This window comes from Tyto alba, unplaced genomic scaffold (genome assembly GCF_018691265.1).
Source record: "Tyto alba isolate M040663 unplaced genomic scaffold, T.alba_DEE_v4.0 Super-Scaffold_2000008, whole genome shotgun sequence".
NCBI lineage: Eukaryota > Metazoa > Chordata > Aves > Strigiformes > Tytonidae > Tyto > Tyto alba.
Genome location: NW_024881294.1, coordinates 108,025 through 130,494, shown reverse-complemented (window position 1 = coordinate 130,494; position 22,470 = coordinate 108,025). Strand labels below are relative to the sequence as shown.

Sequence of the window (22,470 nt, the reverse complement as noted above, 5' to 3'; positions counted from 1 at the left end):
GAATCAATTCCAGTTCTTGTGCAAATGATCCTCTGCTCCGACACTTCCCACTCAATTATGGTGAACTCATTAACAGATGGACTACACTGTCAGTTGTGTAACAACTTCAGTTTTCTGATCTCTTTCACATAGGTCATACTTAATTGTTTTATTGGACTTCAGAAATAAAGTATACCATCACAGCTAGCTGTGGAGGTATATACATTGTTAATGTTAAAGGTATTTTTTTTCCTTTTTTTTTTTTTTTTTTTTTCTGATAAGTCTAAAAAAAAAAAAATAAAATGCTTTGGATAAAACCAGAAAAGGCTTCTTCACAATGAACTTGTGGTATCCAGTGAGAGCTTTCAGACCAAGCAGTAAAAGCTAACAAAGTGAAGCAACTGATGAAACTGATGATATAGTATTAAAATGAAGTGTTGCACAACTTCAATAAGGGATGCTGCCTACCCAGCCTGAAACACCTGTATGTGATATTTCTATCTTGGAGGAAATGATTCATTACTATTCTTTCTCTCTCTATATGCTGCTTCCACAATGAATCAGACATTGCTCAAAACTGTACTACCTTCAGAGCTGATGAGAATTAACTGAAGTTGATCAACATAGCAAACTTGGAGTCTTTGACTTTATTCTTGTTAAAGTCAAAGCAAGTTTTGATATTTTTTGAGCCCTAACGGTGTGAGAGAGAGAACTGGTTTTTATAAACCTTGTGGTTTTCATTGTAACCCTGGCTAGCTTAGATCTAGCTTAGCCTTTTTGACTGACCTCTGAGTTTTACTATTAAATGAAGTTGTGGGGAGAACTAGGAAGTGGCCCTGATGCTAAGCAGCGCAGAGCCTCCTTCGGGTTCTGCTCAGCCCTCCCTGGTGCAAACAGCCAGGAAATCACCGGGAGGCTGAGACCGAACAGTCCACGTCTTCCAAAAGGCAAGTCTAAACATGCTCTTGGCCCAAAGTAATAGGATCTGTTGGAAAACTGCTAGAGCCAAGAATTAAATCTCAATTTCCCCTTCTCTTGGACATGGCACTGATTTTTTTATCAAAAGGCTTACTTTTGTCTATTCAGTATGGGCTCCTGGCTTACACGATGATAAACAACAATTTTCTTTCAGTTTAATTAAAACACTTTTGTCTGCTAGGATGCCATCAAATCTATCTTTAATTGTATTGCCAGTCACAGTTCATTAGCCTCATAGGCACAGTGGTCAAGCTGAAATACTAAACAAGAAAAAGCTGATGAGAAAAAGTTGTGAAGATATTTCATCAGTTCCTAAAATGTGTGAGAATGAAGAAGAATTCTCTTCTTCTTTGAAGGAAAAAAAAATAAAAAAAAAAAAACAAACCAACAATATAAAGGTGATACACTCTGAAAAAGGAAAAAGATTAGCAGTTCTAGCCCCGATGTCCCATTTCTCACAGAGTCTGGCCTCAACTCTGACTTTGGCCTCAGCATTGCAGGAATCCCCTGTCATCTTCCTCCCAGCACTGGCCTGTTTATTCTGCTTCTCCCTAGTTTTGCCATGCCACTTTGTACAATACTCAGTTTGAAGTATGCAAGGATTCTTTTCAGTCTTTTAGCTTCACCATAAGATTACTTGGTCTTTTGTTCTGTGTCATGCAACAAACCCATCAGTTTGCTCTGTCTTCAATCATCATTTTGCTTTTCTACATGTTTCTGGACTATTTCACAGCACTGGTTTGCCCAAAGCTGACTTACCAAGGCCCTTCAAAGTTTGTATGTTCTGGCAGAGCACACCACTTCCTTTGCTCATTTTCTCTCCTTTACCACATCATCAGAGGTTGTAATATATGATAATGCACATGAGGCATCATTGTTATTTATAGGTACAGACAGCTATATACGAAGCATGGAAGAGACAGTGCTACATAACGTATGCAGAAAACTTCTTTACAAATGAGAACTTATCCTCATATTTAAGAGTCTATCTATGTCACAAAACAGTGGTAAATTGACACTAAGTGAAAGGTATCCTGTCAGAAATCTCAGCTGTCTTCCTGCTGTAGGGCTTTTTTTTTTCTCTTTTTTTCCCATTTCTATTTATTTTTATTAGGTTTTGAGTACTTCAGTGACTTTGAATTTCCTTTAAATTGACCTACATCTCTTCCTGAAAGATCTGACTTAATCCTTGGTATCTTTAACTTAAAACAGGGCTATTAAAATGACCAGGTAGGACATCTGCTACAAGGAGGAGTAACCAAGGTTGCTGGAGCCTGGGCAGGGAAGCACGTTATTGCTCAGCTCCTCGCTGCAGCGGGTGCCTTTTACTCTTCAGTGTAAAGCTTTGTCTCCAATTCTGTATCCCAGTCCTTAGGGTAACAGGGACTCAAATGCATGCAGAAGACTGAGGGTACAGCCTAACAACAGCCTAACATCAGCAGATCTAATGACCCCCTGGTGTTGAAAGGGAGCAGCCCTTCCTAAATCCAGTCATGCATTTCCATGCTGGTAAGGTCTCTTGCTGAGATGAAACTTCAGATAACTCAGCAAGGAATGGGATTAAATGGCATGGGCAGAGGTAGAGGGAGCAGGACCACAGTGCTGAGCTTCCAGATTCCTGAACTCATGTCTGAACCTCATGGTCCCACCCTGCCTCAGCTGAGCAATCCTTTTCACTGGCTCTCCCGTTCATCTGACCTGGTGATGAGCCACTCCAGCTAAATTGGTAGAAAAAGGATGAGTTTTGGTCTGATGAGGGTGTGTCTCTGGCTTGCATTCCCAAATGGCTTAGAGCAGGGTTAGATGAGCACAAGAGCTGGCGTAAGGAAGGAGACAGGGGTGGGAAGGTGGGTGGGATTTCAACAGACAGCAATTAAATTGGTTTAAGCTGTTGTTTTGTGGCAGCCTGAGCCAATTTTAGGGGCGGCTTAAACCCAAGTGTAAGGATACAGTTAAGTACTCTACCAAATGAAAACATTTTCCTCAGTAAATCTAAATATGAGCAATGTATAGATGTTTTTCTTGATTTCACAAATACTCACATGAAGCATTTGTAAATGTTGTATGTACTTATAGCTAAAGAGGCAGCTCTTTAAGAACTGTATCCCATTATCTGATAGTCACTCCTGTGGCTGTGGGAGCAGTGCCTCTTGCTAAGAGGTTTCTGCTAAAAGCCCTTTAATTGCCTCCCAATTTGGAGCAGGGTAATACCAGTGTGTCAGTAATATTTTTTGGCACTAGACTTGCTCTGTGTGTTGCTCTGTATGTTCCCAGTTGCCGTAGAAAGGAGGAATCGCTCCCTAACTGCATCTGAGTGTCCATAAGCTGTCTGCAGAGCCTGGAACAGGGCAACTGTGATAGCGTTTCTGGGCTTTGTGTACCACAGCATGCTCAGAACTACAGCACCCTTCCGCAGCTCTGCATCAACCCTTGGAGCGTGCCTGGCTGCTGTAATCTCCAAAGCCCAGCATCAGGGTCCCTTCTTATCTCTCATGACAGTGTGGATTGGTCTCTGGGAAGATCTGCTAATGAATGGCTGCAGATGGAAAAAGCTGAAAACAAGAGCTTCTTTTGTGCCTGTAACCACCACAAGTGCCATTAAGGAACATGCCAAGACCTTAATGAAACAGTGCTGGGTACTTTCTCCTTGTTGCTGGGGCAATCCAAGGATGGTGGGAGCATGATGCTTTGTCTTGTTTCGTCCAGGGTGTCCATCCAAATAACAGTCATTCTTTCTTTACATGGTGCACCAAAAACAGTGGAAATGGCCTCTGCAGCCTGCCAGGTCATTTTGATTAGGAATCTTCTAACCCACAAAAGCTGCTAAACATAATTATGAAGTCCCCAAATGAAATATTAATAAAAGACCCAGCAGTATCAGAGGCACTTCATTTAGGGGCTGTCCTGGGTTGAGTGATTAAAAAACAAAATCCAGAAATGTCAGTGTGAATATTTTGCTGCCTTCAGTATGCTCTGCATCAGGCCATGGGCCCAGGTGTTGCTACTTCTTGTGGAAACAATGCACCTGACTTCAGAGCTTCATGCAGCAGCAGTGCAGAGAAATTGGAGTATTTGGGGCTCTTGTTACAGCAGGAGGAAAGCAGTGTTGCAGGAATGAAAATGATCCTTTTTCTAACTACTCACAAATATGTGCCATACATTTCTCCTTTTGGTACCCTATCACATCAAGCTATGAGGGATGGAATGGACAGACAGGTAAGTAGTGCAGTCACGTGAGATCTCACCCTGCAGCTCATTATATTGAGCTTGTGCTGAATGTGATGTGTTGGCACCACGGGGATACTTAGGTCTGGATTCACTCTTCACTCTGTCTTCCCCATGGCAGCTGCAGATAGGCTATTGATCTTTCTCCTCATTAATCAGAATAATTTTGAAGAAAAAATAAAGGGCTCATTTCCTATCCATTCTTCCCCTTAGTTCTTTAATTTACAAACAGCTTTATTTTGAGCTTTTCTTGTTTCCTGCCTCTTTTATGAGGCACCATTCAATGACTGCTACTTATTTGGTAGTAATATGTGACTCACAAAGTGTCTGGAGTTTTGCTTTGTAAAGCATTAAGATGAGAGTAAAAAGGGAAAGAGGAGGGTCCTGTTTTTAAACAGGATTTGCTGTGCTGTAACTTGATCAAACTCCAGGTAAATGGATTCAGTTGTTTGGGGTGGAGGGGGGAAACATACTGTTACAGTCAACTTTGGGGTTTACATTTTTAAATGAAAATAAAAACATCTATCTAGGAAGCAAACGTATCTCTTTTTACTCCAACCTCAGAATCTTTAATTACTTTTGCAGCCCTGCTGTGCACCAATAAAATGCTGTTATTCTCACTTCATCTCTTATCCTCTGATAAGGAAAGAAGGCAAGGGAGGCAAAGGACTAGCAGAACTCAGACCCAAGGCAAGAGATTTATGATCCTGACAGAGCAGATGGAGGCTTGGTGTCTAAGCCAACTGCAGCAAATCTGCGTGATGGGTAGAGAATTTTCTACTTTACCAGCAAAAAATACGAAACTGAGAGGCCTGCCCTCTACTTAGGATTTTGCTGCTTGATTCAAAGACACATGAAAGAACCTTTCTCCTCTTTGGATCCAGTGTTTGTAAGGACAGCAGTCATATCCAGTTATTCAACTAAATGATTTGGGCTCAGAGTGACACCTTGCAAAGGACCCCCAGATAGGTGGAGCAATGACTGAAGCACAGAAGGGGTTTGGGTGTAAGAAAGATGCTGAGCAGCCTGACATAGTGAGCATTGAGGGGCTTTTAGGGGTCTGTGGAACTCTAATACCTAAATAACTGTTTAAACCAATTGAAATAACAGTTAAAGCCAAAAAGCTTAAAGCTCCTTTTGATTTTAAATTCCCCTAGAGCTGACAGCTGAACACATGTGCTGTGGCTTAGGCACCAAGTCCCTGGTTCTGAATGTGGACTTGCATTTCAAGTTCACCACCCAAGGCTAGTAACTCCCCACCATGATTCATTATTTGGCTTGGTTTCATTTTTTCCTTATCCTTTTTTTTTTTTTCCCCTCCTTCTTTTAGTGAATGTTTATGAAATTTAATCTTTTTTTTTTTTTTTCCTTTTAATGCAAATTAAGGAAGAGATTTGAATGGATTGCTGCTTTTGATGATAGGCTAGGTATGTGCAAGGACCAGTTACTAAACTCCATAATGTGATACAGTGGATTTCAGTGGATTTTATATATATATATATATATATATATATATACACACACACTGCAAAGGGAAGAACAATTCTACCCATTTCAGGTTTGTTTGGAGACTTGTCTGAGTTTTTTCTTTATTAAGCAGTGACTCAAAAGGTGCTAGGAGTAAGCAATGTGCACTTTGACTCTCGATGGGCAAAACATTAATCTTATTACATCATGCTTTCAACTAGACTCCTGGTATTTCTAAAATATCCAGTATGGTGCTAAACACAGAGCACAAAGCAGAGTGGGAGCATGTTATTTGCGAGGAAGTTGTCAAGATATTTGCTGTTCTAATACTGATGAGATTTCTTGGACAGGTCAGGTTAGGATAGCATGATCGGAAATGAAAACTCACAGCTCTGAAGCCAGTGCTTGGGTAATTTGATTTGAAATTGCTAAGCACCTATCCAGAGGAAAACAAAAGGCTGCTACCAGGAAGCAGGTGTTGCATCTACTTCTCAAACTATGTAGCAGATTTGTAAGGAACCGTTGAGGTCATGGGAATTATTAGAAGGTGTGAGGGAGCTGTGTGCTTTTGATTCCCCTTATCAAAAGGGATTTGGGTTTATTGCAGAAATTCTGACAGCTCAGTGGTGTTTTCTGCCTTATTGTGCCTACTGCAAAAGGTCAGTCCGCTCTGGCTCAGGCAAATGCTTTTCAGCCAGAGTCCTCCTGACAATAAACTATAAATGTTTTGTCTATCAGAAGGTGATGATAGCTTGGTATTGCACAGTTTTCCTGTGCTACTGGAAATCTTTTTTTTTTTTTTTATAGACTTCTCTGTCTCCAGGATTTATCAGCTTGGCAGCAATTATAAACAAAATCCCATGGGTTTGGGACTTTCTCCGAATGTTTTCAGAGAAATGTTAAAATGCGTTGGTTTTCTCACTGAAGAGTCACAGCTCATTATTCTGAGCTCGTGAGTAAAAAGTGTCCTGGGAATTAAAATTTAAATCTTCTTCTACCATTAAAAGCAAAGGGTGTTCCCCTCAGGGGTGATCCCATGGGGCAGACACTCATCTCTGTGGGGCTGCAGCATGGACCTCTGGAGCAGAAAGGTGCCAGAGCGGATCCCGGGGTGCTGGAGAGGGGACCGTCACATCCAGCACTTCAAGCTGGCCAAATTCTTCAATGATTTTTCTTTGGCAGTGACAGGGAGGGGGAAATCTTCTATCCCTAGAGCCTGAAGACTGTAAATACAGAGTCTGTTCACTGAACTAGCAGCAGAGCTTTGTTAGACACTGTCACCAGCGTATCCAGTAGCTCTAGTATCTAATAAAAGGATTATCATGTTGTGTGAGACTGAGAAATACAGCTGCTAATATCCTGGAGCCTGTGAAAAAATACCAAACTCTTCAAAAAGTGGTCTCTGAGGGGCTTGAGGAGAGTGTGGAAAGTATGCAGAGTTGCCACCTGAGGGGATGGTGTCATGGAACCAGAGTATTGTAATGATGATTTCATTGTGTAGCAGGCTTAAAGTACTCTAATGAAACCATTACTAGGTGAAATTGTGCCATTGTTAAGTGCTTTGCTATCACTGGAGTGCCAAATGCATGAAATCTGTGGTACTCGGAAGAGGCTATCAGACCCTTGTTTGTGGAGAAGAGCTGAAGAGCAGGCTTATACTCACTGCTCTAACCAGCGACCCAGGAGAGGAGCAGGGGATTAATGCTCCCTTCTGCTTAGTTCCAACCCTGTGAATATTGCATCTATCACAACACACTACTAGATTATTGAGAGGAGGATTCCCTGTCCTCACTCCCACCTATTCCTTGAATTTCTAGGAGGCACGGGTCTAATTCCTTTCTGAGTTAGAACACAGTCGAAGCCAACACTCCACGTCTTGAATCAATGTCTTCAGTGGAAGGCATTAAAGGTTGCAAGGGGGGTTTCTGTGTTCTTCAGGAGTTGGCCTGGGGCCGTTAAACTCAAACAAGCAGAAGTGAACCTTCCTGCAGCCCTTTCCACTGCTGAAGCTTGGGAGCAGGGAAGAATTTTGGAGACCACCTCTGTTGCTTGTATTTTCTATGGGATCATTCTGGCATCTCCATGGTGTACCGTCAGATGACCTGGATTTCTTGAGGGGTGTTTTGGATCACATTTTAGACATGTGGCCTCATGTAACACCTATGTAGGCTGCTGCTGGAAAAGGTGATACAGCCCTTCTCTCTACCGTGACCATGGATTACAGTTCATCTATTTGCCTCGAATTTTGCTCTTGTACAGCCATAGGCAGGCTGGAAAAGCTTGCTAACCTGATGTCAAGGGGCTTCTGAGGTGTGTGTGGAAATGACTTTTCTGAGAAATTAACCTGGGTGGACTTGAAATAGAGCAGTTCTGGATGGAGGATCACAAAATCCAAAATTAAGTGGTGGGGACACCTTGCTGCACACAGACAGGATTAGAGAAGAATTTGGCATTGACCCTTCTGGCAGTGGCCTACGGTTATGCTGGACGAGGGGAGACAGCAAACACCAGCCTCAGCACTGCTCTTTAACCACTAGGTCCAGGCAATTCCAAAGATGGAGCATGGAAAGCTGTACCTGAAAGTACAGCTTGATCATATCCATGTAGTTCCTGACCCCATAAAGTGCAAATTATCCCATGTGTGATAGAAAGTACATTCAATTCATCTTGCAGGCAGTGAAGTATTTTCAAGATCTGGCCCTGATATATTGGAGGGGTTTTGTTGCATCTTAAGTGCATGATTCAATGAACTGGATATTGGTGAGTGTATTTTATGTATTTCTAACAATTCCTTCTGTGTGCTGTGGAGAATGATTATTCTCCTCCATCTACTTAAATTCCATTTCTCTTTCCGTCTTTTCTGTTTCTAGATTACACAAAATGACACTTTTTTTTTTTTTTTCCTTAACACTTTTCTCAAAAGGTAGAAAATAAAATGCTCCAGTCCTTCATAAATGCTTTGTTTCTGCCTCCTCCCACCTGCTCATTCAGTTATGAGTGGAATGGCATATGTTACTAGATACCAAGGAAAAGGAGAAGTACATAACCCAGAACCTAAAAAACAACAAATCTACTGTGCCCTCCTGGTCTGCAATCCTTCAACAGACTCTCTTCATTAAACATAAAGCCATGTGTTTCTTAAAACAGATCACATCCCTGGTGCCATGATGTGGTATGTGTTGCTCTCACCGTATTTCACGGGCTTTTTTATTTTGTAGCAATACAGTTTTTATTCTTACAAGAATCTTGAAAAAGTACCAAAAAAAAAAAAAAAAACAAAACCAAAACCAAACGAACAACTATAAAAATATGGGCAATACTGATATCTGTGAGAACTATAAACTACATAAAATTGATCTGAGCAACAGTACTTGCAACTAACCTTTACACTCAGCTTTATTCCTGGCAGCGTCCGCAACAGCCCAGCCATGCCTTACTTCTTCAGGAATTTTGGTTGCCCAGGTGAAAATCCCAGTTAAGCCCAGTGGCGTTGTTCTGAATTTATACCGGGGTACCCATGAGCAGAATTTAACTGTGGGCTTCCTGCATGCTTCCGCTGCCTGGGCTGCGTTTCCATGGCACAAGCAGTGATGGAGCACCCAAGAGGACTGACAAGGTGCAGAAATCTATTTGTACTCTGCCAGCTCGCCCCAACTCTGGTGTTTCTATTTCACTACTGGTTTAAACCAAAGTCTAACGAGGTTATGGCCATATGCCTCTAGCTGGTATTCAGGCTGCTTTGGATAACTAACAACGCTGGCAAGTAGATGACACCGATGGAGTTTCTTTGATTAGAGAATGAATTGTTGAAAGCAGGGGGAGACAATCTAGCTCTCTTGTAGAACAATTTGTACCTTGCCATTTGGATATTTTTAACAACAAAAACAGTTCCTTACAAACAAGTGTGGTGGATTGTACCCACTAAAACTGCTTTTTTCATTTTAAGGTAAAAACACCATATAAAGCCGCACATGTAATTTGGGGATGGGCAGGAGGTAAAATACATGGCACTGCTTTAGAAATGTTGATTCTGATTTACAAGAACATGAGAACAGTTTTTCACTAGCTGAACTCTGTCTGGTTTTCTATGGACAGCTCTCCTAATAGTATCTCAGTGGGCCAAAATTTCCGCTGAATTAAATGATCACAGTCAGATTGACTCAAATGGTATCTTGGTCTTTTACATAAATGGAATGTTTGACTCGCTGTTATAAAAATATCTGCTGTGTTTATTAATCTATTTTTTTTTTTAATAAAAAAAGAGCCATAAACTAAAAGGGTTGCTAATTAATCACAGAGATGAAAAGTTAGTTACTGCAGACTGAGTCTCAGTTATGCTGACACAAGCGTAAAGTAACTTTACTGAAGTCTGTGCTGTTACTTCAGACTTTTCCCTCTATCCCCAACCATAATTTGGTTCAGTCTGCCTAATTATCTTTTATCTGGGCTTAATTTCAGCTTAGTGACACATCTCCACCTTGCAACCAATCCTTTGGCTTTTGTGAAAGTCTTTTTTTGTTGAGAACAGTGCCATTTTGGTTTCCATTTAAAAAGAATTAAAGATCTAATTATGCAAATTAATTTTAAAAACTTTATTGCCAATCTTCTGGGAGAAAGGTTATTGCACAAAGATTGCCACAGACTTAAAACAAGGGTTCTTTGTCTTTGAAATACATCCCAGCATGATACCCACCTCTGCCTCCTGTCACGCGGATGGCAGCTGGGCGGCAGATTTTGGACAGTTAAGGGACCTGACCTGGAGGAGCTCTGTGTGGCTGCCAGCCCCAGGCAGGGGACCCCTATTCTCCAGGAAAAGTCCTGGCATGACTTGTGACAGTGGAGTGGAGCGGGGGACAGAGGAGGGAAGAGGGATGGATTGGCATGTGATATAGGAGGCCCCAGACATGTGGGGGTGACCGCTGGGCTTTGTGGTTTGGCTGCAAAACTTGGAGGTTGAACCTCTGTACTGTCCTTCTTGAGGATTTAACAAGGGGCACTGAGAGGAAGCAATTACTTTGGAACAGGGTGGAGTTTAGCTTAGGAAAAGCATGTTCAATCACAAGTTTATGTTATTTAGGCTTTAGGAATTATCCACTGCAAATATTAGGCCAAGAAAGGGAAGAGCAGGGTCACGCTAAAATAATATTTACAAGTAGCATGTGCTCTCTGTGATAAGCAGGGCTAGATACCCTTCCATTCATTTCTGTCCGATGAGGAAAAATGTTCATGTGGTGATGCAAAGCTGAGAAACCAGCTGGAAGAAAGCTCATCAGCTGTGAAAGCAACTCCCCCTTCCTTCTGTCCCTCTTCCAGCCTCATCCTAACAGTACATGAAAGCCACTCAAGTAGCAGTAGAGTTGCGTCTCACTTGTTCTATCAGGGTGTCCTGGGTTGAGTGAGTGGTGGAGTTTTTTTGGTGGCAGGGGAGGGGGCTATCGGGGCAGCTCCCTATGAGAAGCTTCTCGAAGCTCCCCCAGCTCCACATCAGCTCCACTTCTGTTTGGGAAATTGAGCCCATCAGCTGCGCCCCTGCGATAACGTATTTAAGAAGGGATGTGGTGACGTGCAGTTGGACTGGTAAGGAGGAGTTGCTGCGGCTGCGTGAACACCAAGGTCAGTGGAGGAACGGAGGAAGAAAGGAGGGGGGAGGTGTGCCAGAGCAGAGATCCCCCTGTATCCTGTGGTGAGACGGCAGGGCGGCCCCCCCTGCCACCCATGAAGATCTACGGTGGAGCAGACATTGATTTATGGCCCGTGGCTCCTGCTTGGAATAATCAAAGTGCTGTGCCCGAAGAAGGCCAGGGTCTCATGGGAAAAGGTAGCCCCACTGCTGTAATTCAGCGCTGGGAGGATTGCAGCATGCGGGGGTGTCCCACGCCGGAGCAGCTCGGGAAGGGCTGCAGCCATGGGAGAGAATCCAGTTGGAGAAAGTTAGTGACCCATGACGGAGCTGTGTGGGGAACGGTGCGGCCCATGGGAGGAACTCATATTGGAGAAAATTTGTGGAGGACTGTCTCCTGTGAGAGGGGGACCATGATGGAGCAGGAGGAACAAGTTTCAGACACTCCCCTCACGGAAGATAAGAGAAGTGGCAGCACTGACTGCACCCCCATTCCCTGCCCCTGTGCCACTGGGGGAGGAGATAGAGATATCGGGAGCAGAACTGAGCCCGGGAAGAAGGGAGGGGTGGGGGGAAGGTGTTCTCAAGATGTGGCAATTCTTCTCACTGTCCTACTCTGTTATGTATTGTTAGTGTCTGTAATAAATGTATGTTCTTTTTTTCTTCCTCTAACGAGTCTGCCTTTTGCTCGTGATCATAAAGGGGAATTTTCCCCCATCCCAGTCTTATCTCGAACCCCAAGCCTGGCTCTCTGTCCCTTCTCATTGCCAGAGGGGAAGGGAGAGAGAGGTGCTGCATTGTGGTTGGCTGTCAACCAGGCCTAAACCGCGACACAGGGTGTGGAAAGTCATAGGTCACAGAGGACAAACGGATGTTGGCATGAAACATCTATATCATGGAAACTACAAAAGTATCTCCACGTTGCTGCTGAAGCAAGAAAACCAGCAATGGGCAGGCCTGGCTTCAGGTTGCACACTGGGATGTGCAGCCCCTTGCAGAGTCCCTGAGGAGTTGTGGGAACCTCTCTGGGCAGAGCACGCAGATGAGATTTCTCAGCGAGAGCCACACTGTGAAACTTGGAGTGGGAATGAAACTTTTGGGAGTTCAAGTGTCTTCTATACTTAGCCCGGGAGAGAGGGGGTGAAGGGAGCAGTGCCTCCATGGTACCAGGAGCAGGAGCTGCTTCAAGTAAAATCTGTTCTCGGTAGCTGCCGAAAACCTTCACTACACTTTGGCTCTCTGATCTCAGCAGCCATAAAAGGGCTTGCTTTCTCATGTGGCATTTGGTGTTCCCCATCACACACTCATCAGGAAAATATTTATCAGCTTTCAGAAACGAGTCCAAGCTGCTCAGGGCAATGGCTATCTGCAGCAGTGCAATCAAGGACTAACGCGATGAGCTCCACGGGGGCGAAGAGGGTGATCCTGGCTGGTGTGATTAGGACCTTTGCTGACTCTCTATGCCCGCATGGTAACAAGCCAGTGGTCGGCAAGCACTAAAGGAAGATGAGCTTAGAGATTACTGGAAAAAATGACTTGTGGGCTTGTTCTGTTCACAGAAATCTTCGCTTGTAGCTATATATTAAAGGGTGAAAAAAGCATCAGGATTTGGCAAATGCACTCCTGCTGAGAACACTGTACTGGAAATGCCTCTCAAAAATGGGCTGGATCTTACCCTTCCCTCTCTGCATGTTGAGTTGGGGAACCTATGGAGTTACAGATGTGAGATGTTGAGGTCACTGAGGTTTAGAATGGTAAGTCCCTCCCGTTGAGTTTTACCTTTTTAATTCTGTCATTTGCTATAAAGGGACTGCAAAGAAAAGAAAAAAGAGATGTATTTACATGGACCTGTAACACTCAGGCAGAAAAGATTTAGCAGGATTTTCAGAAAGAATTACTCTGAATGTCCTTTCAGTTTGTTGCTTTATATATGCTAGTATGCTCTGTAAACCTCTGTTGTAATAGACAACAACAACTCTTGTAGTAACAGCCCTCAAGACCCTACAGCATAAGATAATGTCATAGTATTTGAACAAGAGCGGTCTTAGGAACACCTTCTGCTGAGATCACTGAATGCACTACTCCAAGGGAAAGTCCACGTGGTGGTGCAGGAAGGTGTGGGGTAGAGGCAGTATAAATATTTTGGAATTGATTCTCCTCCTTTTGGAAAGGAAAAGGGGAGTTTGCAGTAAGTGAGCGATGTTCTGGGGAGAATGGGAAGGTTTACGTGATAAATTTTACTTCATCAGTCTAGTAGCAATGCCACAGAGGCTGTTGCCTCAACGAGCATCCCCGTTGAATTCCTGACAAAGTTGTTTAATATAACCAGTATTCTGCTTAGCTGAGTGAAGACGGGGGCAGAGGCAGAGTCTCTGATGGATGGCAGTGTCTCTGATGGGCAGCAGTTCTGTGGGGGCCTGGAGGTGCCAGAGTCATGCCCCCAGGGGCCTGAGTGCCAAGGCAGCATTGCTTGGGCTCCTCTATTACTTGTGTTATTGACATTCCTAAAGATGTTGTTAAATGTCTTTCCTGTTGTTCATTCAGAGAACTCAAATATTTCCTAGATTCTAATTAAATGTATTCCAGCACGAATTAAGAATCAAGACTTAAGAATTTACAGTGTTATAAGGTACATGAGAAAGTGTCTTATTTGCAAATCTCTATTCCTGTTTGTCAAGTTCATGTAAAATCCCCATTACAGCTGGTGGCAGGTAGCTCCCAATGCACTTCCAGTTCTGTCCAGAAGTCATCAATCTGATGCCAGTACACTAGCCACTCCCTTGAGACAGCTTGCTAAATATTTCTTACCATGAAACAGCCAAATTGCCTAACGCAGGAAGACAGACATCAACACTCTGTAAATATTCACTTGTGCAGAGCTGAAACTTAAGGCAGTGGAGAAAACGTTATATCCAAGACACCACATGGAAATCTGGGCTTTCTCAGAGTTGATGGAGGCCAGAGGCTGAAGTTGGAGAATTAAGAAGAAGCCATTTGATTTACCTGAAAGACCTGCTTCTCCTCGCTCTTGTCCTTGTTCTGACTTTGATGAAGTTGATGCTATGTTGTAATAGTCAGAGCAGAGAGGAGGGTGTCTGGGCAAGATGAAGTGGGACACCAGAACTCCAGAAAATGAAGAGCAGATCTAGCACAGAGGGACTCAAGTTTCTTCCTAACATTGTTGGCTCAAGACAGTAAGGGCTTCAAACAGATGGGAGCTTTCATTCCCTTGATTTCCTTTTGGGATGAACTGTAGATGAGTAAATAAGTCTTTCACCAGTGCTTCCACTCCTGGTGTTGATGGCTTTTGTAGATTTTTTGGGGTTAGTTTTTTTTTTTGTGTTTTTTTTTTTTTTTTTTTTTTTTGGTTGGTTGGTTGGTTTGTTTTGTTTTGTTTTGTTTTTTTTTTTTTTTTTTTTTGGCATTTGTGCCCAAACAACCCAACCATTAAAACAAACTCCACTGAACAGCATGTTTGGAAGTGGTTTGAATATGCTGAAGATCAAAGGGCGATGCTTCCTAGTGTCTGATGTACACTTGTTTTTAATTCAAGGTTAAAGAAACAGTGAAAGCAAGGTTGTACAGAATGGCCCCCATGAGAAAGCATCTGGGAGGTGAAGGGAGACACATTCCTCCCTAGAACCTTGTAAAACTACACACATATGATTCTGCCTATTGTTAATCCCTTTTTCTGATGGGTTGTGAAGGAGATTTTATACAGTGGTGCAAAATGGGAATCTATTGCAGGAGGAAAGAGTGCTGCAATCCCAGAGGGACTCTTATGTTCAAAATAAAATACAACAATGGAGTTAATTAGCATTGCATGGTTCACAAAATCCCCTCGAGGGGATCTTTCTCTGTTCTAAATCACCACTTGTATGTGAGATGGAAAAGCTCCCACTGAGCAGGCCCCTTCCATAAACTTAATAGATATTACCACGTTTTTTCATCATTTGCCATTGGCTTTGAGAAAGGTAACAGCTGAGTGAGGGCTATTCAGCTGCATTAACCAGCTGCATGTTAATACAGAAATACTCTCCTGCTCCTCCCTTCTGCCTGCAAACCTCCCCTGCCCCCCAACCAATTAACCCTTTCCTGCCACACTTTACCACTGTGACACAGACACACAGGCAGAGGGTTTAGTAAAGGTAGACAATTAAGCAAGGGAGGACCTCACTATGATTGTTCAACTTTACATGTGTGCAGATAAAGGTACCCAAACCAGATCTTCAACCTACTGTGTCCACACCCATTTGAAGGGACAGGCCCTGCTTCAAAGGACTTGCGACATCCTTGTGCCAGGGAGCGGGGTAAAAGGCCAAGAGAAAGGACCTTGCCCCAGGAACCTCACAGAAATTAAACCCATGCCTCCCAACTCCCACACCTGCTATTACTCCCAGAGCCTGTTGACACAAGACTCCCAGCCAGCCCAGCTATATTCTCACCTAAATGCCTTGCACCCACACACCGCAACTTCCAGTGGGTATTAACATTGGAGGCAATCTGTGCTCTGCTCACTAATAGTGCACAGTGAGCAAGAAAGATTAATGCTTCTCTGATGGTGTGTGTGGCCTCCAATTGCCCTCCCACTCTGTGTCATGTCATGCCAAAACTGATCAGTACCTGTGCGTCCTCCACCCATTTGCAATCATGTTGGCCAGATGGCCAAGTCTGTGTTTCAGTGCAGGCTTGCACTCAAGTGCAGCTAGTTTGCAACTGTGAACTGCTGGAACTGGCAGCAAGTCTCCACTGTGGGCATGACTGTGCTACCTGATGCACCACCCCACCACTGATCCTGCGTGTCCCTGATTCCTGGGGAGAGACAGGAAGCCCTGAAGAAATACTACAATATGGCGATCATTGCAAAAATCCACAGCTGAGGAATGGTTAGAGAAGGAACATGTCAGGGCACCTTGTACTTCTCAATCAAGAGCTTGGAGCTGAAGTGCTTTGTGAGGAAAGAAGTCAGACTGTGGCAGGGTTTGTTCTACCTGACAAATTCTGATGGGTGAGAGGGAGTTTTGTCATAGGTCATTCCTACTAAACTATGTTTTATTATGATTGCCTAGATTAGTCAAGACTGCAGAATACTTTAGGACTGGTTGGTTATCTGGTGAGGAAGACCTAACCAGAGAATTCCAGGAGGAAGCTAGGAGGTAAGCCCCTTTCTTCTTCCATTTCAACATTGGATGTGTTTACTGCTTTCTATCTTAGCTAAATATATTGCCCTTTTCCCCTCACCTGGCCAGGGTTCCAGGTTGTTGCCACAGTGGCTGGGCCCCAGGAGCATCTTTGCTTGTAAGCAAGGATCCCTTTGTAACGCAGGAGGGAAAGACACATGGAGAGGACAGGCTGTGCACGAGCACGGATGCACAGACTGTCAGTCCAGGGCAAGGGACCTCAGCAGAAAGTGTCCTTCTTTATATTTTATTAACATTTTTATTTAAATGTTGGTGAGACTGATGTGAAAGGGATGGTGAAAAGTGGTGATCAATTCAAATAAGTCATAGGCCAACACAAACCATCTTCCTCCAGCTGTGGCTAAACTATAACCCACCCCCAGACCACTGTCCTCCCCTCTTCCTGACTCACCTGGCACACCACAGTGGCATACCATCAGCTTCCCCTTTCACACACCAAAAGCAAGTGACCAACACAGGGCAAGAGGAAATTTTTAAGCACATCACTGCATTGGGAGCCTTCTGCTCTCACTTGCTTTTCACCCTTTCCTTCTTTTGTGACCATTATGTTACTCTCCTACTTCCCCCACTGCACAAACCTGCACATTTTGGCCAACCACCTCCTTGCAGCCCCTGACACACCAGGTTCAAAAGTACCACCATCTAATGGTGACACAGTCCTTGAATGCTGGGTGCTGTTTAGATCTGTTACTCTCCTACTTTGGCTGTCAGACTGCTCTGACATCACAAACTTGCAGTGCTCACAGCACTGATCACATGATATTTCATGACTTTGCGGACACACTCATAGTTTTATATATATGTCCCCAAACATTTTATCATGACACATGAGGAGATGTTTCACAGTATTCTATCTAGGCACTACTCCTGGCCCAGAGCCTAGGCATTTGAACAGTAAACTTTTAGGACTTGTGAATGTGCATGGAGATAGCGAGGCAAGAAAGAGGATATAATTAACCACTAAAGTTCCTCGCAATCATTGCAAAATGCCAACAGACTGTTCATCTCTACAGAGAATATAGAGTGGAGTGTAAGCACAAGCAGGTCTCTGTTCCTGCTCTGGCAGCCTTACTTTCAGATGCTAGGGGCAGAGGCGGTTTCCTCAATCTTTCTGTGCGTCCTTTCTTTCTTACATCTTTGGGAATCTGTTACGGAGTAGCTGCTGATGCACAGGCTGCCCTAGTGCAAACCAGCAAAGCTATCTGAAGACATAATCTGCATCGTTGAAATACAGCCTAGTTTCTAGAAGCAATTTGTGGAAGTGGTTTAAATCTTAGGGACCTGACCATGCAGAGAACATTCTGCTGTATGGTAGAGTGTAACTGCAACATACTGCAGCTATCTCACAACAATGCGCATGCAGGCTTCCTTGTTCCATAATATTAATGCATTTTCCCAGTTCACTGTAACACAAACCCAGATTGTCCACCCATGGAACTTTACACAGCCACTGTTCCTGTTGACTTGGTTTTCCTGGGAGGAAATCTGGGAAAATCCACAGTGTATACAGGCCTGAAGTGACTACCTACACTTCTGGATTTGCTTCATTGCAGAATAAGCCTGGAATAAACAGCAAAAAGAAATCTGAATGTAATGACCTGCAGCAAGAGCTGCTAGGAATCTGCACAGGGCCAATCCCGTGAAATGTATCAAGATGCTGAAAGGTTCAGATAGGTGCCTAACCACCTTGAATTGCTTCCAGAGGAAAGTTAAAGCCTTATTGTTTGAAATACTTAAAACTGTCAACTGAGAAATTTCCTGTAGAAAACAGGCTTGCATTGACTTGTCCTCCAGTGGCCTTTCCCATCTTCAGCTCCTATGATTTATGTGCTCATAAATTCCTTTGTGTTCTGTGCTTACCTGGAAGACTTGCCTGTGGCTGGCATCCAAGAACACTATAGTGGAGTTGCGTTAGGCTGTTCTTTCTGGTTTCCCATTGTCTCTTCCCTGCCTGAATTTGTATCCAAGAGCAGATACAGACCAGATGTAACATGTTCTCTTCAGACTGGAAGGCCACCTTTTTCCATAGGGGTATCCATCCAGTTCAATTCTGCTAGGTGATGGTTGAGAAGTGATATGCCCTGTCCTTGCCAGCTGCTACCAGGGTGTTTTCCCTTGCTGCACCTTCCCAGGCTCCTTGGCTTCATTCCTGCTCTATTTTATTTAAAGGTGACTGTATTGGGAGAAACAGCACTAGCCTGGGGCAGAGCTGGTCTGAATTCAGAAGCAGTCCTCTACCAGCACAGGCTTTTTGAAATATTTACTTCACATCATTTTTCAGGACAAAGTTTTATTTCAAAATAGCATATAAGGGAATTGTTTGTTAACACAACTCTGTTTCACGTAAGCGTGCTCAAAGCTCTTCTTTGCCATGTATACAGCAGTATATTTGCATATCAGAAGATTTCACATAGCTTCTCAAGTTAATGTACATACCTAACTGCTTCCAATTGCTGCAGTAACATTGGGGGTAAAAAGCTTTTACAAATGCTTCGCCAGACAAATCACATTTTTAGCAGAAGCAGAACAATTCCTTTCTCTGAGAAAGATGTTTTCAATGAGGGCAGAATCAGTACAGTACTTAGTTACAGTACTGGAGTGTCAGATGTTTATTGAGTCAGCAAAGGAGATATAAAAAGAACCGGCAGGGCTCTGCAAATCACTTTGATTTTTAGTAGTGACTCTACTACAGTAAACAGTAAATAATGTAAATCACAAAGGTGTTTTCATTCACAGAGAAATGAAATGAGAAGTCAAAATCCTTTTTTTTCCTTGTGATAAGAAATCTTCTGAAACCCTCTGATGGTATTTCTTATTCCATCATTATTACATTAACGTGATATGTTGCTGTTAAACAGGCGCACTTAAATACATCAAATGGATTAATGCTGGCACTTTATCAGGTATAATTTCCATTTCTGTAAGACATCTCTAGACATATAGAAACTACTTAAAATGAGAAAAGAAGTTTCTCCTCTTCACTGATTTAGAGGACTGTGTGTAACTGGCTGATATTTCTTGAACATCACGATTAGTGCCAGGCTGGTCACACCTATGACAGGGCAGATAAGTTAAGTGGGCTTTGAAAATCACTCCAAGTGACATGAGTTAGCACAGCTTCGAAGTGCTCTCAGCTGTGCAGGAAAGCAAGCAGGGGCACAGTGAAGAGTCTACAGACACATTCAAGCTAGCTGCAGTTTTGCCAACCATAACTCAACCAGAGCTGAGGTATGAACTCAGTGAGATGTCCTGCACTGTCTTCTCTTGTCTGGTATGGCCATATATAAATCCTCAGTCTGAAGGAAAAGGAGGGAAAGAAGCTGCTCACAAGAGAGAGTAGTTTCACCACTGATAAAGGAAAGCACTAAAGGGAGTGAGTCACTGAACGCTGTTTACAGAGTAGCAAATAAATACAGTGTAGTCACTTGTTACCTTTTTTTTTATTTTTTTTTTTTTAATCCAAAGTAAGAATTAAAGCTCTTCTTTGTCCCAGTCTCATTGCTGGTTTCTCCCCAGAGCATCCAGCAGTTCACCCTGCAGGCCCAACTACCTGGTTCCTGCAGCCTTCCCTTTCCTCCCTTCCACTCTGGGACTCACACGATTTCTGCTTTAAATATATGACTCTGCACAAATAACCTCCAGCTCATGGACCAGGGCCTGCCTCCCCCTGCTCTCTAGGAATATCATTAAATCACTTCTAGCCCTGGCACAAATCCTGGCTCCCACTGTGTCATCTTGATCTTGTGTCACGAGCTGCTGGGGCCGTGGCGAGGTCAGGGACTTTCTGATGAAACAGGAAAGGTTTTTCCAAAAGGAAAACTGAACCCAAGAAAATTAGATACTTGCTTCTCCAGCCCAATTTTCAGCACTCTGCCTCCTCACGCAGGACAGTGAGCAATTTCCTCCCCTTTCAGCTGCTGCTGACACATGGCTGGGTGGTTTCCAACCTCCTCTGTGCACATTGTTCTGCAAGTGTTTGTCTTAGCAGAGTGCAGAGCCAGCCGCACCTTGCATTAATAAATTTGTGTCAACACTTGGTGCAAGCCTGATTATCATTACTCCAGAATTAGAGGGCTGGCACAGCCACTGAGCCTCCAGAGGGCCTGATCCTGCCAGGTGCTCTCTAATCTTCATTTCCATTGGCAGCAGGGAGAGTGGAGGCCAGGAGGGAATTACAGAACTAAGATATTGAAGCAGTGAATTTTATTTTGTCTCAAATTCTAAAAGAGATTATTCCTGTTAAGAGAGAGGAGCAAAGTGAAATTCATATCTAGGGGCCATCCCCTTAACTTCTGTAAAATAATGCCTCTCACATAAGAGCAATGGATCACTGCTGATTTACATCAGCTGAGAATCTGGTGCTATGTTGATAAACACAAAATGGAGATTATAAAAGGAAATTAGTAACAATAAAAGCTAACCTAAAAGCTGAACACGTATGCAGGGATTCCTCTGTCGATCACAATGCAGCTGTGTGGGGCTTGAGTTGAATTTCTAATCCAACCTGACCCTGACAAGTCAGAGAACTCCCCATTTTATGCTTGGAGCGGTGTCCCCCTGGAGCCAGGGTCACACTGATGTACCTGGAGGGAGAATTTGATTCCTCAGGCCTGATTATGATTTGCACAAATGTTTTCTTTTCACTGGAAATGCTGCAACACTTACCTAACATCCTGAGCACTGCTGGAGTGATAAAGAAACCATGGAGGCAGACCTTGAGAGGCAGTTAGTTTCCTGAAAATGCAGACAAGACATATTTTTAAGATATCTCTACTCTAAAAATATCTCTTCAGGTTAAGTCCTTAGCTCTTCTTGATTTCATCAAGAGTTCAGTGTTGCTCCTGCACTAAAACTTAGCAGAATTTGTGGAAGTGCCTAACTGATCTTCAGGTACCTTTATAACTTGAGAAATTGGGCCTCCCTGGCAAGCAGGGGATGGGGCCATCTAGCAGGATTTGGCTGAATCCTAAGGAATAAGTGGCTCTTGTCAAAGCTGCTGCATCAGGGGGGTTGAGGACTGAGCTAGAAGGCTGGAAATGAACAGGTCCTTGACAGAGAGTGGTAGCTTGGAGTACTGTCAGGTGTAGTGGTGCTTCCACAAGAGCTCAGGAAAATGTGCTCACTGCCAGTTACCCTTTTTGATCTCTGCTGGTCTGAGCATCTTTGTATCATTTTGAACAAGAGAAGAGCTGGAGTGGGTACTGCTGTGCTGACTTGAATGGAGAGCAATCTAAGAAATCTGCAAGGATTTCTGAAACAGCTGCCTTGAAAGAGGCCTGCTGCCAAAACCCAGTATAGCCCTAGGCCTAGGGACTGCTACTTGGATAAAACAGAAATGGCAGCTTGTCTGAGAGCTACCATTAGTAGAGCAGTTTTTCTTCAATTCCCTCTGCCTCTTTCCAATCTATACTGCAGATACTGCTATAATATCAAGGCTCATTGCTATGAGATGACCAAAACAGGTGAAATGTGCTCCATAGTGAGTGTGTGTTCAGATGCAGCAGGCAATGCTGAAGGGTCATACTGTGGTTAGAAGGACTCTCTCTTACATCACATAATGCTGCAGTCCTTATCCAGTTTCTATAGTCCAGACCTGTCTGAGGAGCATGGATAAGCACCAAACCACCTTGCCGTCTGTGGACCTGACGTTTTACCTCCATTCACATCTTCAGCACATAGCGCTGGGAAAATTAATCCATGAGTTTGACTGACCATTGCTAACTATTACCGTCATCTAGGTCCTCCATGTTTACTGTCTTTATTGATTATTGTGGAAATCAGCTCCTTCACTAGACATAGTTAATCCGGCTCTTTGTTTTCCAAACTCACACACATAATTTAGTATCAGTGGCCCCTTCTATGTAATAATACCAAGCAATGGCTTTTCCTAACTAACCTCACAGTGAAAATTGTCATCATGGTCCAGGACTTTTAAGGCATGGACTGACAGTTTCCCAGTCCTACACTACTGTTAATAAAGGTTTCTGAGATCTATCATCC

The 22,470-nt window shown here is 43.4% G+C and overlaps 1 long non-coding RNA gene across 1 annotated transcript; it reads left to right on the top strand.

Annotated features, from left to right (window-relative positions):
* The first annotated feature begins 11,993 nt into the window (after positions 1-11,993).
* Positions 11,994-17,479, top strand: LOC122153684. The gene is made up of 3 exons (XR_006165531.1): positions 11,994-12,108; positions 13,557-13,563; positions 17,467-17,479. It is a non-coding gene; the product is annotated as an uncharacterized LOC122153684 (long non-coding RNA).
* The last annotated feature ends 4,991 nt before the right edge of the window (positions 17,480-22,470 follow it).